General features: G+C 37.0%; 1 non-coding gene across 1 annotated transcript; it reads right to left on the bottom strand.

The window, feature by feature from the left end:
• Positions 1-9,429: 9,429 nt before the first annotated feature.
• LOC126019376 (small nucleolar RNA SNORA51) lies at positions 9,430-9,562 on the bottom strand. Its single transcript, XR_007499099.1, has one exon. It is a non-coding gene; the product is annotated as a small nucleolar RNA SNORA51 (small nucleolar RNA).
• Positions 9,563-16,172: the final 6,610 nt, after the last annotated feature.

Genomic DNA, 16,172 nt, shown 5'->3' with positions numbered 1-16,172 from the left:
ATGAGATATTATATCAAACCACAGACTTTAGCACACATCACAAAAATAAAACAAAAACAACCAATTTTGGAGAGGATGTATGGAGAAAGGGACTCATTCACTGCTCCTGGGTTTGCAAATGGATTCAGCTATTTTAGAAAACAATATGAATGTTCCTCAAAAAGCTAGAAATTGAGCTTCCATATTATCCAGCAATACAACTCCTAAGATTACATGTACCTCAGAAGTAAAAAAAAAAATGCCCTCTGCATACCTATGTGTATCATCGCACTATTTACAATAGTTAGAATCTGGAAACAACCCAGGTGCCCAACAATAGATAAGTGGCTAAAGAAACTCTGGTACATCTACACAATAATACCATGCAGCTGTTAGGAATGAAGTCATGAAATTTTCTTATACATGATGTACTTGGAGAATATTATGGTGAGTAAAATTAACTAGACTAGAGGGAAAGGGATATGCATAGAATAATCTTACTCATTTGTGGGATATAGACAAAAACAAGAGATAGTATGGTAATAATATCTAGCTACAACAGAGACAAAGGTCAGGGGGTACAGTCCAGGGTAGAAAGCTCGCAACACAAAGTAGTGAGTGTAGCTATAGTAAAGAAGGGTCTACTAGAACTAGGAAAGTGATAATTGTAACTGAATGTTCTGGACAAGAACTTGGTATTGAAAGCGAAGAGAGGAGAGAAAGAGACAGACAGAGACAGACAGACAGAGACAGACAGACAGAGACAGACAGAGAGAAGAGAGACAGATAGACAGGGAGACAGAGAAGCAAATTGTCTGCCTTAGACCAAGACAGGCCTGATGGGTGTGGGAGAGTAACTGGAGACATAGGTGATGGGAAGTATGCACTGGTGAAGGATGGTGTTCATTTTATGACTGAAATACAACAAAGAACCATTTTTATTCATAGTGCTTAAGTAAAGCAATTAAAAATACTTTAGGGTGCATACAGATTTGCTTGATATCCTGTTATTATGCAGAATTTGACTCATTTAGTTTCCATTAGGGACTGTTATCTTGCATTTTTAACAAGCTCCCAGGTGATATTGATGCTACTAGCCTTTGGAACAGCCTCTGTGCTAAGGGACATTTCCAGGTGAAAGTGCTAAAATGATTTCTGCTATTTGGAGCCTGGAGGTGAGCTTGGTCAAGAGATGCTATGGGACTGGCTTAAAGTTAGAGTTGAGTGAGTCTAATTATTCAAGCTTTATGAATCACGTTTATTGTTGTTTCTCCTTATCACTTTTTCTTATCTATAAGGATTACACACAACCATAGTTTTAGAATAAAATATCAAAATCTGTTTTTTTGACACTAGGTGTATGTATCAGAAGTATTCAATGGCCCTTTGAGAAGCCCTGATGGGAAGAGTTTGGCTGTTCTATAAAGAATAATTTTTTTTAGCTTTCTTTAAAAAAAAAAGAACTTCTATCTATAGAACACAGGAAAGTAGAGCATTGACAGGGAGAAAATGGTTACTCTAAAGCCTTATAACAATTTTGTAAGCTTAATGTTCCTAATGTCATTCCATGCCTGCCCTCCTCATCTTGCTTCACTCTTTTCCTTTTCTCATTTTCTTCTGCCAGAATATGGGTTAGTGTTGGAGAGACAAATGATGGCTCCTCCTAAAAGTAATATTGCTCTACACTGGAATGTGAAACACTAAAATTTATGGATTCATTCATCTGCAAACAACCTCTTTAATGTTAAATACACATCCAGCATACTTAGTTGCTTAGGTAGACCTACTATCTACCTTTTTCTCACCTTCCTCTTGTACTCAGCCTAATTTTCTATGTAGTTTATCAGTAATTTATGTTTTTTGTTTCCTTTTAAGACTTTTTGTTTCCTTTAAGACTGCGGTAACAAATAAAATTAATCTCCTGGGCTAACAAAGTCATCTGCTCTTTGATAACTAAAGAGTCTGTAGAGTACAAATCTTTGGGCTTTATGGGAAAGAGGACACCGTGTTTATTGCTTTCATAGGAGCTGAGCTGCTTATTTGACATCCTGGATAGAGAATTAGGTTGGGCTGACACAGCACTGTCAACAGATGGTCTTTGCACTTTGTGATTTGGTTTGCAGACATTGTCAAATACTTAAATATTGGCTAAAACTATTATTAAAATGATTTGGTTCAAGTGCATTTTATTTCCTTTCGTGTTAAAACTGCTTTTTTAGACTGTGTATTCAGTGTAACTGGGTCAGGATTCCAATAAAATATCTGGATTGTGCTAAAAATAATTGCCATGTTATTCCTTTAAACCCTTTCTCAATGCTTAAATTGATTACTCTTCAAATTCCTTGCTAATGAATTCTTCCTAATAGAATGCCTATTATAGTGAATTAGTTAAATTTTATTTGTAATTGGAAACTCCCATTTGCAAATAATTGATGGAATCATTAAGGTTCTTTTTTGTAGATTAAGCATATTTTCTGCAGTTTAATTACAAAAAACTTTCTTTATTATTGCTTCAAATTTGTTTTTCTCTCATCTTGGGTCATAACAAATTTTAAGTTAAATTAGTTTGAATAATAATTTACTAGAATTGTATAATAAAGCATTAGCAATAGTAATGGTTCAGATTCTTATTTTATGTGTTACACTTGATTGCAGCAGGAGAGATTAAACATAATGTATAAAAATTCTAGTGTTAAAAATTCTAATTATCTATTAATTTACTAAACTATAAATGAATTTTTAAGGAATGCCATAAAGTTATCCTAGACACTTTCACATATTCTTTTTTTTTTTCATTTTCCACATATTTATTTATCGATTTATTTATTTATCGATTGATCGATTTTTTTTTTTTAGTTTTTTTTTTTATTTAAACACCTTGATTACATACATGATTGTGTTTGGGTTTCAGTCATAAAAGGAACACCACCCATCAGCAGTGCAACATTCCCATCACCCAAGTCCCAAATCTCCCTCCTCCCCACCCAACCCCCGCCTGTACCCTAAACAGGCTCTACATTTCCCTCATACATTCTCAATATTAGGACAGTTCAAAATGTAGTTATTTCTCTAACTAAACTCATCACTCTTTGTGGTGAGCTTCCTGAGGTGAGCTGGAACTTCCAGCTCTTTTATCTTTGTGTCTGAAAATTATTATTACAAGGGTGTCTTTCATTTTTCTTAAAACCCATAGATGAGTGAGACCATTCTGCGTTTTTCTCTCTCTCTCTGACTTATTTCACGCAGCATAATAAATTCCATGTACATCCATGTATAGGAAAATTTCATGACTTCATCTCTCCTGACAGCTGCATAATATTCCATTGTGTATATGTACCACAGTTTCTTTAGCCATTCATCTGTTGAAGGGCATCTTGGTTGTTTCCAGAGTCTTGCTATGGTAAATAGAGCTGCAATGAATATAGGTGTAAGGAAGGGGTTTTTGTATTGTATTTTTGTGTTCCTAGGGTATATTCCTAGGAGTGGTATAGCTGGATCATATGGGAGCTCGATTTCCAGTTTTTGGAGGAATCTCCATATCGCTTTCCATAAAGGTTGAACTAGACAGCATTCCCACCAGCAGTGGATAAGAGTTCCTTTCTCTCCACATCCCCGCCAACACTGTTTATTCTCATTCTTTGTGATGTGTGCCATTCTCTGGGGTGTGAGGTGGTATCTCATCGTTGTTTTGATTTGCATCTCCCTGATGATTAGTGATGTGGAACATTTTTTCATGTGTCTTTTGGCCATGCGTATTTCTTCTTTGTCAAAGTGTCTGTTCATTTCTTCTCCCCATTTTTTGATGGGGTTAGATGTTTTTTTCTTGTAAAGTTCTGTCAGTGCCTTGTATATTTTGGAGATTAGCCCCTTATCTGATGGGTATTGGGTGAATAGTTTCTCCCACTCAGTGGGTGGCTCTTGTATCCTGGGCACTATTTCCTTTGAGGTGCAGAAGCTTCTCAGCTTAATATATTCCCATCTGTTAATCTCTGCTTTCACTTGCCTGGAGAGTGCAGTTTCCTCCTTGAAGATGCCTGTAATGTCCTGTAGTGTTTTGCCTATGTGCTGTTCTATATATCTTATGGTTTTGGGGCTGATATCGAGGTCTTTAATCCATTTGGATTTTACCTTTGTACATGATGTTAGCTGGGGGTCTAAGTTTAATTTTTTGCAAGTGGCTATCCAATTGTGCCAACACCACTTGTTGAAGAGGCTTTCCCTGCTCCATTTAGGATTTCCTGCTCCTTTATCAAAAATTAGATGGTTGTATCTCTGGGGAACATTTTCTGAGTATTCAAGCCTATTCCACTGATCTGAGGACCTATCCTTATTCCAATACCATGCTGTTTTGCTAACTGTTGCTTTGTAGTACAGTTTAAAGTTGGGAAAAGTAATTCCTCCCATATTCTTTTTCCCAATGATTGCTTTAGCTATTCGAGGGTGTTTATTGTTCCAAATGAATTTCAAAAGTGTCTGATCCACTTCTTTGAAGAATGTCATGGGTATCTTTAGAGGGATGGCATTAAATCTGTATAATGCCTTGGGGAGTATTGACATTTTGATGATGTTAATCCTGCCAATCCATGAGCAGGGTATGTGTTTCCATTTCCGTGTGTCCTCTCTTATTTCTTGGAGCAGAGTTTTATAGTTTTCTTTGTATAGGTCCTTCACATATTTAGTCAAGTTGATTCCAAGATATTTGAGTTTGTGTGGTACTATTGTGAATGGGGTTGTTTTCTTAATGTCCATTTCATCCTTATTACTATTGGTATATAGAAAGGCCATTGATTTTTGTGTGTTAATTTTGTAGCCTGCCACCTTGCTATATGAGTCTATTGTTTCTAGAAGCTTTTTGATAGAGTCTTTAGGGTTTTCTAAGTAGAGTATCATGTCATCTGCAAACAGTGAGAGCTTGACTTCTTCCTTTCCTATCTGGATTCCCTTGATATCCTTTTCTTGCCTAATCGCTATAGCAAGTACTTCCAGTGCTATGTTGAATAGGAGTGGTGAGAGAGGACAGCCTTGTCTTGTGCCAGAATTTAGAGGGAAGGCTTTCAGTTTTTCTCCATTGAGGATAATATTTGCCACTGGCTTGTGGTAGATGGCCTTCACTATATTGAGAAAGGTTCCCTCCATTCCCATCTTGCTGAGAGTTTTGATCAAGAATGGGTGTTGGACCTTATCAAATGCTTTCTCTGCATCTATTGATATGATCATGTGGTTTTTATTTTTCTTGTTATTGATGTTGTGTATTATGTTGATAGATTTACGGATGTTAAACCAGCCTTGCATTCCTGGGATGAAACCTAGTTGATCGTAGTGGATGATCTTCTTAACAAGGCATTGAATCCTATTTGCCAGGATTTTGTTGAGGATCTTTGCATCTGCATTCATCAGCGATATTGGTCTGTAATTTTCTTTTTTGGTAGCGTCTCTGTCTGGTTTAGGTATCAAGGTGATGTTGGCTTCATAAAAGCTATTTGGAAGTGTTTCTGTTTGTTCAATTTCATGAAAGAGTCTTGCCAAGATTGGCAGTAGTTCCTCTTGGAAAGTTTGATAGAATTCATTAGTGAATCCATCTGGACCTGGGCTTTTGTTTTTCGGCAGACATTTGATTACTGTTTTAATTTCATCAATGGTGATGGGGGTGTTTAGATATGCTACGTCCTCTTCCTTCAACCGTGGAAGATTATAAGAGTCCAAGAATTTATCCATTTCTTCCAGGTTCTCATTTTTAGTGGCGTAGAGTTTTTCAAAGTAGTTTCTGATTACCCTTTGAATCTCTGTCATATCAGTAGTGATCTCTCCTTTTTCATTCCTGATACGAGTTATCAAGTTTCTCTCTCTCTCTTTCTTTGTTAGGTTTGCCAGTGGTCTATCAATCTTGTTTATTTTTTCAAAGAACCAACTTCTGCTTTCGTTGATCTTTCGGATTGTTTTTTGAGTTTCCACTTCGTTGATTTCTGCTCTCAGCTTTGTTATTTCCTTCTGTCTTCCTATTCTTGGGTCCTTTTGTTGAGCATTTTCTAGTTCTATTAGCTGTGTCATTAAGCTACTCAGGTAAGCTCCTTCTTCCTTCCTGATGTGTGCTTGCAAAGCTATAAATTTTCCTCTCAGTACTGCTTTTGCTGTGTCCCATAAGTTCTGATAGTTTGTGTCTTTATTGTCATTTGTTTCCAGGAACCTTTTTATTTCCTGCTTGATTTCATCTCTGACCCACTGGTTATTGAGCATGAGGCTGTTTAACTTCCAGGTGTTAAAGTGTTTCTTCTGAGTCCCTTTGGAGTTCACAAATAATTTCAGAGCCTTGTGGTCAGCGAAGGTAGTCTGCAAAATTTCTATCCTCTTGATCTTATGGAGGTATGTTTTATGTGCCAGCATGTAGTCTATCCTGGAGAATGTCCCATGTACATTGGAGAAGAATGTGTATCCAGGTTTCTGGGGATGGAGTGTCCTATATATATCCACTAGGCCTCTTTCTTCCATTTTTCTCCTCAGGTCTAGTATATTCTTTTTGGGTTTCAGTCCGGTTGACCTGTCCAGTGTTGACAAAGCCGTGTTAAGGTCCCCCACAATTATTGTGTTGTTGTTGATATTATTTTTCAGATTTGTCAACAGTTGTATTAAATATTTTGCTGGCCCCTCATTCGGTGCATATATGTTTAGGAGAGTGAATTCTTCCTGCTCTACGTACCCCTTGATTAATATAAAATGTCCGTCTTTGTCCCTTACAACCTTCCTGAGTATAAAGTTTGCATTATCTGATATTAGTATGGCCACTCCAGCTTTTTTATGGGTGTTGTTTGCTTGGATAACTTTTCTCCAGCCTTTTATTTTGAGTCTATGTTTGTTCTGACTATTCAGGTGCGTTTCTTGTAGGCAGCAGAAGGTTGGATTGAGTTTTTTGATCCATTTAGCCACTCTGTGTCTCTTAACTGGTGCATTTAGTCCATTGACGTTGAGAGAAAGAATTGTCCTGGGATTTAACGCCATCTTTATTTCAAAATTTGGTGTGTCTTTTGGGTAGTTTTGTCTTAGATTAGGTCTTTCAGTTTTTCTCTTAAGACTGGTTTTGTGTCTGTGAAGTTTCTGAGCTGTTTTTTGTCTGTGAAACCATGTATTCTTCCATCAAACCGGAAAGTGAGTTTTGCTGGGTATAGTATTCTGGGTGAAGCATTCATTTCATTCAGTCTTGTCACAATATCCCACCACTGCTTTCTGGCATTGAGCGTTTCTGGTGACAGGTCTGCTGTAAATCTCAGGGAAGCTTGCTTGAACATGATTTCCCCTTTTGATCTTGCTGTTTTCAGAATTCTGTCTCTATCTGTGGGATTTGTCATTGTGACTAGGATGTGTCTTGGGGTGGTTTTTCTGGGGTCTCTTTTGGTTGGTACTCTTCGGGCATGCAGGATTTGATCACATATATTCTTTAGCTCTGGAAGTTTCTCTTTAATGATGTTCTTGACCATTGATTCTTCCTGGAAATTTTCTTCCTGGGTCTCTGGGACTCCAATGATTCTTAAGTTGTTTCTGTTGATCTTATCATAGACTTCTATTTTCGTCTGTTCCCATTCTTTGACTAATTTTTCCATTGTCTGCTCATTTGCTTTAAGTTTTTTGTCCAATCTCTCCTGCTGTATGGAATTGTTATGTATCTCATCTTCCACAGCACCAAGTCTATTCTCAGCTTCTGATACCCTGTCCCAGAGCTTATTCATTTTGTCATTCACTTCGTTTACTGACTTTTTCAGTCCTGTTAGTTGACATGTTATTTCAGTTTGGAGTTTTGTCATTTCTGCCTTCATATTTTCTTGGTTCTTATTAGTGTTCTGTTCAACTCGATCCATGGTTTCTTGGAGTCTGTTGAGCACCTTCCATATTGCTAGTCTAAAGTCCTTATCTGAGAGGTTGATTAGTTGTTCAGTCATTATCTGGTCCTCAGAATTGTCATCTTCATTCTCTATGTCTGATGCTGGCCTGCGTTGTTTCCCCATTGTCACACTTGTATTGTGGGTTTTTCTACGTGTTGTGGTGGTATTCATTGTCTATATGATGTAGGCAGCACACTCCTCTGGCTCCTCCCTTTCTGGATGGGCTGACTTGCCTCTAAGGGAGGGGAGTCCTCCGTGGATGAAGCCTCACACTGGGTCAAATCTTAGGCCCGAGCATGCAACAGAGAAGACAGTCCAGAGAGAAATGTTTGCTTCTGTGATATAGCGCCGTTCTTAATGTGATTTTTCCTTCTTGTTGCAATGGAGTTCTTTCCTTAGAAAGAGTGCACGGCCGCGTAGCGAAGCGGAGCGGCCGTGCTCCTCTGAGCCTCTTTTTGCCCCACTCGCAAGAGTTTCACGCAAGAGGACAGTAGACAGACATAGACAGGTCACACTCACAGTCTTTCACAGCTGAGCCCCACTGGGCCGGTGTACTTTCGCGGATTTTCCCCGCCTGGTGTCACACACAGGGAGCCAGCTTTTGCAAAGGTTAGCCGGTTTTTATGCTCTGAAGTCCCTCCCTGAAAATGGCGTCTGGGCGAGCGAGGTTTCTGGAGGCTCTTTTTGCCCCACTCGCAAGAGTTTCACGCAAGAGGACAGTAGACAGACATAGACAGGTCACACTCACAGTCTTTCACAGCTGAGCCCCACTGGGCCGGTGTACTTTCGCGGATTTTCCCCGCCTGGTGTCACACACAGGGAGCCAGCTTTTGCAAAGGTTAGCCGGTTTTTATGCTCTGAAGTCCCTCCCTGAAAATGGCGTCTGGGCGAGCGAGGTTTCTGGAGGCTCTTTTTGCCCCACTCGCAAGAGTTTCACGCAAGAGGACAGTAGACAGACATAGACAGGTCACACTCACAGTCTTTCACAGCTGAGCCCCACTGGGCCGGTGTACTTTCGCGGATTTTCCCCGCCTGGTGTCACACACAGGGAGCCAGCTTTTGCCACTTTCACATATTCTTTTGAATATGTTCTTGTGCTGTTTTATATCTGTTGTTTTCTTTTGTTTATTGTTCTCAGTCTTCGAGTAATTCCAAAGAGCCCTTTTTTTTTGACCTGATAATAGAAAGTCAGGATAGAGATCTGGATAAATATTCCATTTTGAGTTATATATAGTCTTTTGGGCTATTAATTTATCTACCTCTTCTTAAATTAAATGACTTCATAAATAAAATTAAATAAATTCATAAATTAAATAACTCTTATAGCAAGAATTGTGTATAAGCATATAAGAATCCAGACTAAGTTTTACTACTGTAAATTTAGCACCTGTTGCTGTATTATTACTATACTGCAATTGAAGAAAATAAAAAAGTAAATTTAAACATATTTATAGAATGTTTTCTCATTTATATATTTAGACAGAAGAATGTAGATTGTCAGACAAAAAAATTTAGAAATTTGTGTCCAGCAGCTTCTAAGCTTGTGTTTGCATTTTTATATTCTTTTTCTTTTTTTTTTTTTTGTCCCCCAATTCACAATACATACCCGGCAAGGGGCCTGTGTTGAGGTGTATATGGGGTGCCTTTACTGTACCTCCTCTTTCTATACAGCCAGTGTAAAGAACACAGCCTGTGGTAAGATTTGGGAGGCCTTATCTTATCTTTTATTTATTTTATTTTATTTTTTTTCTTCAGAGCAAACTAAAGTTGTTTTTTTTTTAAAGTAAGAATTCATTTAAAGGACAAAATTGATTAACATAATGAGGTAAACTAATATAACATAATATAGTGACATAACATAACATATAATATAATTGATATAATAATAATACATGTAAGTCAAAGAAAATTTCTGATTAAAAACACAATTTTTTTTTTCATAATGGCTTACATATCTTTCACTGTAGTATTTTGGTTACATATTCACATTAAATCAGGGGAATACCCATCACCTAATATGTCCTCTTCTCAATCAAAAATCAAATATGCTGAAAATAGGCAGAGTCCTGTCTAGAGGCTTCCAACCTCAGTTTGAGAGAGGATGTGAAAAAAGTAATTAAAATACCACAACAATACACAAAAAAAATATCAAATTAAATAACCGATAAGCACCACAGCAATAAAGACAGGCACCACACAATAATCTCGGTTCTGAAATCAAATCATACTCAAGTGCAAAAAAGAAAGAGAAAGACAAAACAAAATAAAATAAAATAATATTGGAGACATCAACCGTAATCTCCACACCAAAATAAAGACGTCAAAAAAATAGATCATTTATTCTCCTCTTGCTGCTTTCGTGGTATGTGGAAGACTTCTACTTTATCTTAGATGGTAAAATCAGTCCTGTTTCTAAAGATCTTGGTGGCTGTGCAGATCAGGGAATGGAGTTTATGAAGTCTTTCTTTGTGGTTCTAGCAGTTATGCTTCTTCAATGTCATTTTTTTGTTTTTTATGTGTTCTAGGTGTTTCAGAATAGTGCTACCATTCTGTGTTTTTCTTTTGTCTTCTGACTTACTTCGTTTAACATAACATGATCTAGGTCCATCCACGTTGCTGCAAAGTCTGTGATTGTATCATTTCTAACTGCCATGTAATATTCCATTGTATATATGTACCACATCTTAATGATCCATTCATCTGTTGTTGGACATCGAGGTTGGTTCCAAGATTTGGCTATTATACTGAGTGCTGCAATAAATAGTGGGGTGCATATGTATTTTGGAATGAATGTCCTTCCATCTTGGGGATATATGCCTAGGAGAGCAATTGCTGGGTCAAATGGCAGCTCAATTCTAAGTTCTTTGAGCACTCTCCAGACTTTTCTCCATAGATGTTGGACCAAGGGGCATTCCCACCAGCAATGAATGAGAGTTCCTTTCATACCACATCCTCTCCAACAAAGGTTGTTCCCATTATTTTTGATGTGAGCCAACCTCACTGGTGTGAGGTGGTATCTCATTGTTGTCTTGATTTGGATCTCCCTGATGATGAGCGAAGGTGAGCATGTTTTCATGTGTTTGTTGGCCATCCTTCTCTCTTCCTCAGAGAAATGTCTATTCATTTCGTCTCCCCATTTTTTTATGGCTTTGTTTGGTTTTGAAGGGCTCAGGTTTCTGAGCGCTTTGTATGTTCTAGATATCAGCCCTTTATCTGATATATCAAGTGAAAAGATTTTTTCCCATTCTGTTAGCTGTCTTCTTGCATTAAGTAGGGTTTCTTTTGCCATGCAGAAGCTTTTTAGTTTGATATAGTCCCATTTGTTTATAGTTGATGCTAACGTTTTTGCCATTGGTGCTCCGGTCTCAAAGACCCTTTTGATATAAAGGTCTTCGAGTGTTCTGCCTATTTTATTCTCGATGAACTTTATAGATTCAGGTCTGATTTCCAGATCTTTGATCCATTTTGAGTTGACTTTTGTATAAGGAGTGAGATATGGGTCGATTTTCACTTTCATGCATATGAGTTTCCAGTTGTACCAACACCATTTGTTGAATAGGCTTTCTTTGTTCCATTTCATATTCTTGCCTCTTTTATCAAATATTAGTTGGCTATATATCTGGGGGTTTATGTCGGGGAATTCTGTTCTAATCCACTGGTCTGAGGTCCTGTCTCTGTTCCAGTACCATGCTGTTTTTATTACTATGGCTTTAAAGTATAGTTTCAAGTTAGGTAAGGAGATACCTCCCAACTTCTCATTTTTCAGAATGTGTTTAGCTATCCTGGGTCTTTTATGGTTCCAAATGAATTTTATAATTGATTGTTCTATTTCTTTAAAGAATTGTGTCTGGATTTGGATAGGGATTGCATTAAATCTATATAGCAGTTTGGGTAAAATAGTCATTTTGACTATGTTAATTCTACCTATCCATGAGGATGGGATGTTCTTCCATTTCTTTAGATCGTCTTCAATTTCTTTCTGAAGTGTTTTGAAGTTTCCCTGGTATAGATCTTTCACTTCTCTTGTAAGGTTGATTCCTAGGTATTTGATATTTTTTGATACTATCTTAAATGGAATTGTATTTTTAATCTCTCTCTCCTCAACTTCATTGTTTGTATATAAAAACGCTACTGTCTTTTGTGTATTGACTTTGTATCCAGCCACTTTACTGTATTGGTTGATTGTTTCTAGGAGTTTTTCTGTGGATTCTTTAGGGTTTTTGATGTATATCATCATATCATCAGCAAATAGAGCTAGCTTGTGTTCCTCTTTCCCTACTTGAATTCCTTTGATTCCCTTCTCTTGTCGGATTGCTATTGCTAGGACTTCTAAGGTTATATTGAATAAGAGTGGAGAGAGTGGACAGCCTTGCCTAGTTCCTGACCTTAGTGGGAATGCTTCTAGCTTCTCGCCATTAAGTATAATGTTGGCTGTAGGCTTTTCATAAATAGCTGTAACTATCTTAAGGAAGGTGCCTTCTAACCCTATTTTGCTGAGTGTCTTTAACATGAACGGATGTTGGATTTTGTCAAACGCCTTCTCTGCATCGATTGATATGATCATGTGGTTTTTGTCTTTCATGTTGTTGATGTGGTGTATAATGTTTATTGATTTGCGTATGTTGAACCAACCTTGCGTTCCTGGTATGAATCCCACTTGATCGTGATGTATGATCTTTTTGATGAGGTGTTGGATTCGGTTTGCTAAGATTTTGTTAAGTATCTTTGCATCAATGTTCATTAGTGAGATTGGTCTGTAGTTTTCTTTTTTGGTGGTTTCTTTGCCTTCTTTAGGAATGAGTGTGATATTAGCCTCATAAAAGGAGTTGGGGAGGATTCCTGTTTTTTCTATGGTTTTGAAAAGCCTATGGAACAGTGGTAATAAGTCTTCTTGAAATGTTTGATAGAATTCACCTGTAAATCCATCTGGGCCTGGGCATTTGTTCTTAGGGAGTCTTTTAATTACGTCTTCAATTTCCTCTGAAGTGATTGGACTGTTTAGAGTTTCTAGGTCTTCCTTTTCCAGTCTTGGAAGAGGGTGTTTGTCCAAGAATCTGTCGATTTCTGGTGGGTTCTCTAGCCTAGTTGAATATAGTTGTTCATAATATGATCTCATGATATGTTGTATTTCTTGGGGTTCTGTTGTAATCTCTCCCCTTTCATTCGTGATCCTAGTGATTTGGGTGTTTTCCCTCTTTTTTTTTGGTAAGTTTTGCCAATGGTTTGTCTATCTTATTTATTTTTTCGAAAAACCAACTCCTGGTCTCATTGATTTTTTGTATTGTTTTCTTAGTCTCTATGTTGTTTATTTCTGCTCTGGTTTTTATGATTTCTTGCCTTCTGGTTGTGGTTGGATTTCTCTGTTGCTGTTGTTCCAATTCTTTGAGGTGATCTTTTAAACTGTTGGTTTTGTTATTTTCCTGTTTCTTAACATAGGCCTGTAATGCTATGAGTTTCCCCCTAAGTACTGCTTTTGCTGTATCCCATAAATTCTGACATGTTGTCTCTTCATTGTCATTTGTCTCAAGGAATCTTTTTATTTCCTCCTTGAGTTGTTCTTTGATCCAGCTGTTGTTAAGCAGTATGTTATTCAATCTCCAGGTATTAGTTTTCCTCCATTGCTTCTTCTTGACATCAATTATAAGCTCTGTTGCATAGTGATCTGAAAGGGTACTTCTAATGATCCTTACCTTTGTGGTCTTATATAGGTTGGCTTTGTATCCTAAGACATGATCTATTCTGGAGAAGGTTCCATGTGGGTTTGAGAAGAATGTGTATTCTACTTTCTGGGGATGGAGGGCTCTATATAAGTCTATTAGCCCTAATTCTTCTAATTTTTCATTTAGAGCTCTTATTTCTTTACTATTTTTCTGTTTGGAGGATCTGTCCAGTGGTGATAGTGGAGTATTGAGGTCCCCTACTATTATCACAATTCCCTTCATGTGTTTCTCCAGGTTTGTCAGTAGTTGCCTCACATATTTTGGTGATTTTACATTAGGTGCATAGATATTGACCAGGGTTAGCACTTCTTGATCTAATGTTCCCCTGATCAGTAAGTAGTGTCCCTCTTTGTCTCTGATCACTTTCTTGAGGTTGAATACAATTTGGTCTGATATAAGAATGGCTGTCCCTGCTCTTTTTGTTTTCCATTGGCCTGAATAATTACTTTCCATCCTTTTATTCTAAGCCTGTGCTTATCCTGTAACTGTAGGTGTGTTTCTTGCAGACAGCAGAAGTCCGGTTTATTTTTCCTAACCCAGTTCTCTACTATGTGTCTTTTAATTGGAGAGTTTAGTCCATTAACATTTAGGGAAATTATTGATAAAGAGGACTGTTGTGCACTTGTATTGTGTGGCGTGGTTGTTGTTACAATCGGGGGTTTGGATTGTGTAATTCGTCTCTGAGTAAGTCGCTTAGGATCGGCTTAGTTTGCACAAATAGTTCAAGTTCGTTCATATTTGTGAATGTTTTTAGTCTGCCCTCCCATATGAATGATAGTTTTGCTGGGTATTGGACCCTGGGTTGTATTTTTATATTCTTATGTGTTTGCTTCCAGTAATTTTATATAAATCACATTTTCTAGCTAATGGGGCAAAAGTGATCAAAGCATGATGGAAAATCTTCTTTGAGAAAAGATACCTGTCTGATATTTCTTTCTCTATAAACCCAGCATTGTGTTCTCTGCAAAACAGATATACTGGTTGTGGAATTCCCAAATCTTGTCTATTTGTCTTTGAGCTGAAAGAAGGCACTGAATTAGACAAAGTCAGTAACATGAAACGATTCAAGGGAAAACGTCAATCAAAGTTATTTATAGTAAGAGTGGGGGAGAAAAGGCTCCATCAATTCAGTCAAAACAAGTGCTAAGTCAATTACTGTAACAAAACGTTGGTTATTCGAATTTATTCCTATTTTTTTTAATCCTTTGAAATTAAAATACAATTCTTTTCTATAGTTTGTCAGATGCAAATATAGACTTCTTGAATATGTTCTTCCTATTTCAAATCACATTTTTTAGCTTTTTGTTGGATTTTAACACTAAATTGGGCTTCATGTTGGTTCTTTTTTTATTTTAGTTACTTTATTTTAATTTTTGTTGGTTCTTAATATAGCAAATGGATTTTGTAAAATTAACTGTCAGTTATTCAGAAGTGATCACTATTTGATAAAAAAAAAGTTATTAGACTTCAATGAAAATAGGTAAGAAAAAATATTTTTTGTTGCTTTTTGGGCCATGCCTGGTGATGCTCAGGAGTTACTCCTGGCTATGCGCTCAGAAATCACTACTGGCTTGGAAGACCATATGGGATGCTGGGGGATTGAACTACAGACTGTCCTAGGCTAGCACAGGCAAGGCAGACACCTTATCGCTCTGTGCCATTGCTCTGGCCCAGATAAGAAATTTTTTTAAGGAATTTTAGGGACTGTGCTTGGTTGTGCTCAGGGCTATCCTTGACTATGAACTTGGAGTTCATTTTGGGTGATTCTTACAGTTGAATCCAGGCCTTATGCAAAAGATGCTTTTAGCCCATTGAGCTATCTCTCAAGGCCAAGATTTTAATTTTAATTATGTAATTATCTAATACTTTATGCTAAAATATATGTTCAATGTGTAACTTAATCTAAAGAAATTTATCATACCTATGTAACTGCTACCTGTGGTCAGTCAGTCCATGATATGGTTGTCTTCTATTTTTCAGGGGAATGGTGCTTCATCACTCTATGATATTCTATTAGATTGTGGAAATCTAGCTACAAATCTTTTTTTTTTTTTTAGCCACAAATCTTAATGGACTTTGCCAAAGTGCTGCTTGAAGTATTTTTTTTTCAATCTATTTAAAACTGTGCCACTACATTCATCAAAACTCTCTCAGAATTATCTTTTCCAAGGTCAGAAATAAGTTTTAATAAGTTACAATATATCATAATTTACCAGTAGATTGAAAGGACTATGTATTTTATAAAGGTACCAAATAAGTGTAATGGATATGTAATTATGTACTGTACAATAAAGTCACAGACTTTAATAGGAGATATAAATTCACTTTTCTTCTTGGTTAGCCACCAAACCCCATTGTGTGGGATGAAAATCAGTGTATTGGGAGACACTTCATTAATTTGCTCCAAGTCACTGAATCCATGTTTAGCAGAAATTAGGTCCTGAATCCTCTGTTAAGATCAAGCTGTTGTAGGGCAACTGTGGATATCAATTTTTAAAACAAAATGAGTATATATTGGTGACATAAGCCAAACACTATATAAGTCACTCCACATGAATTATAAAATTTTATTCAGAACAATGTAACAAGAAATGTATTACTC

The sequence above is a fragment of the Suncus etruscus genome, chromosome 9 (assembly GCF_024139225.1).
Source record: "Suncus etruscus isolate mSunEtr1 chromosome 9, mSunEtr1.pri.cur, whole genome shotgun sequence".
Classification (NCBI taxonomy): Eukaryota; Metazoa; Chordata; class Mammalia; order Eulipotyphla; family Soricidae; genus Suncus; species Suncus etruscus.
The sequence above is the reverse complement of the archived record's forward strand: the minus strand, read 5'-3'. Positions and strand labels throughout refer to the sequence as shown.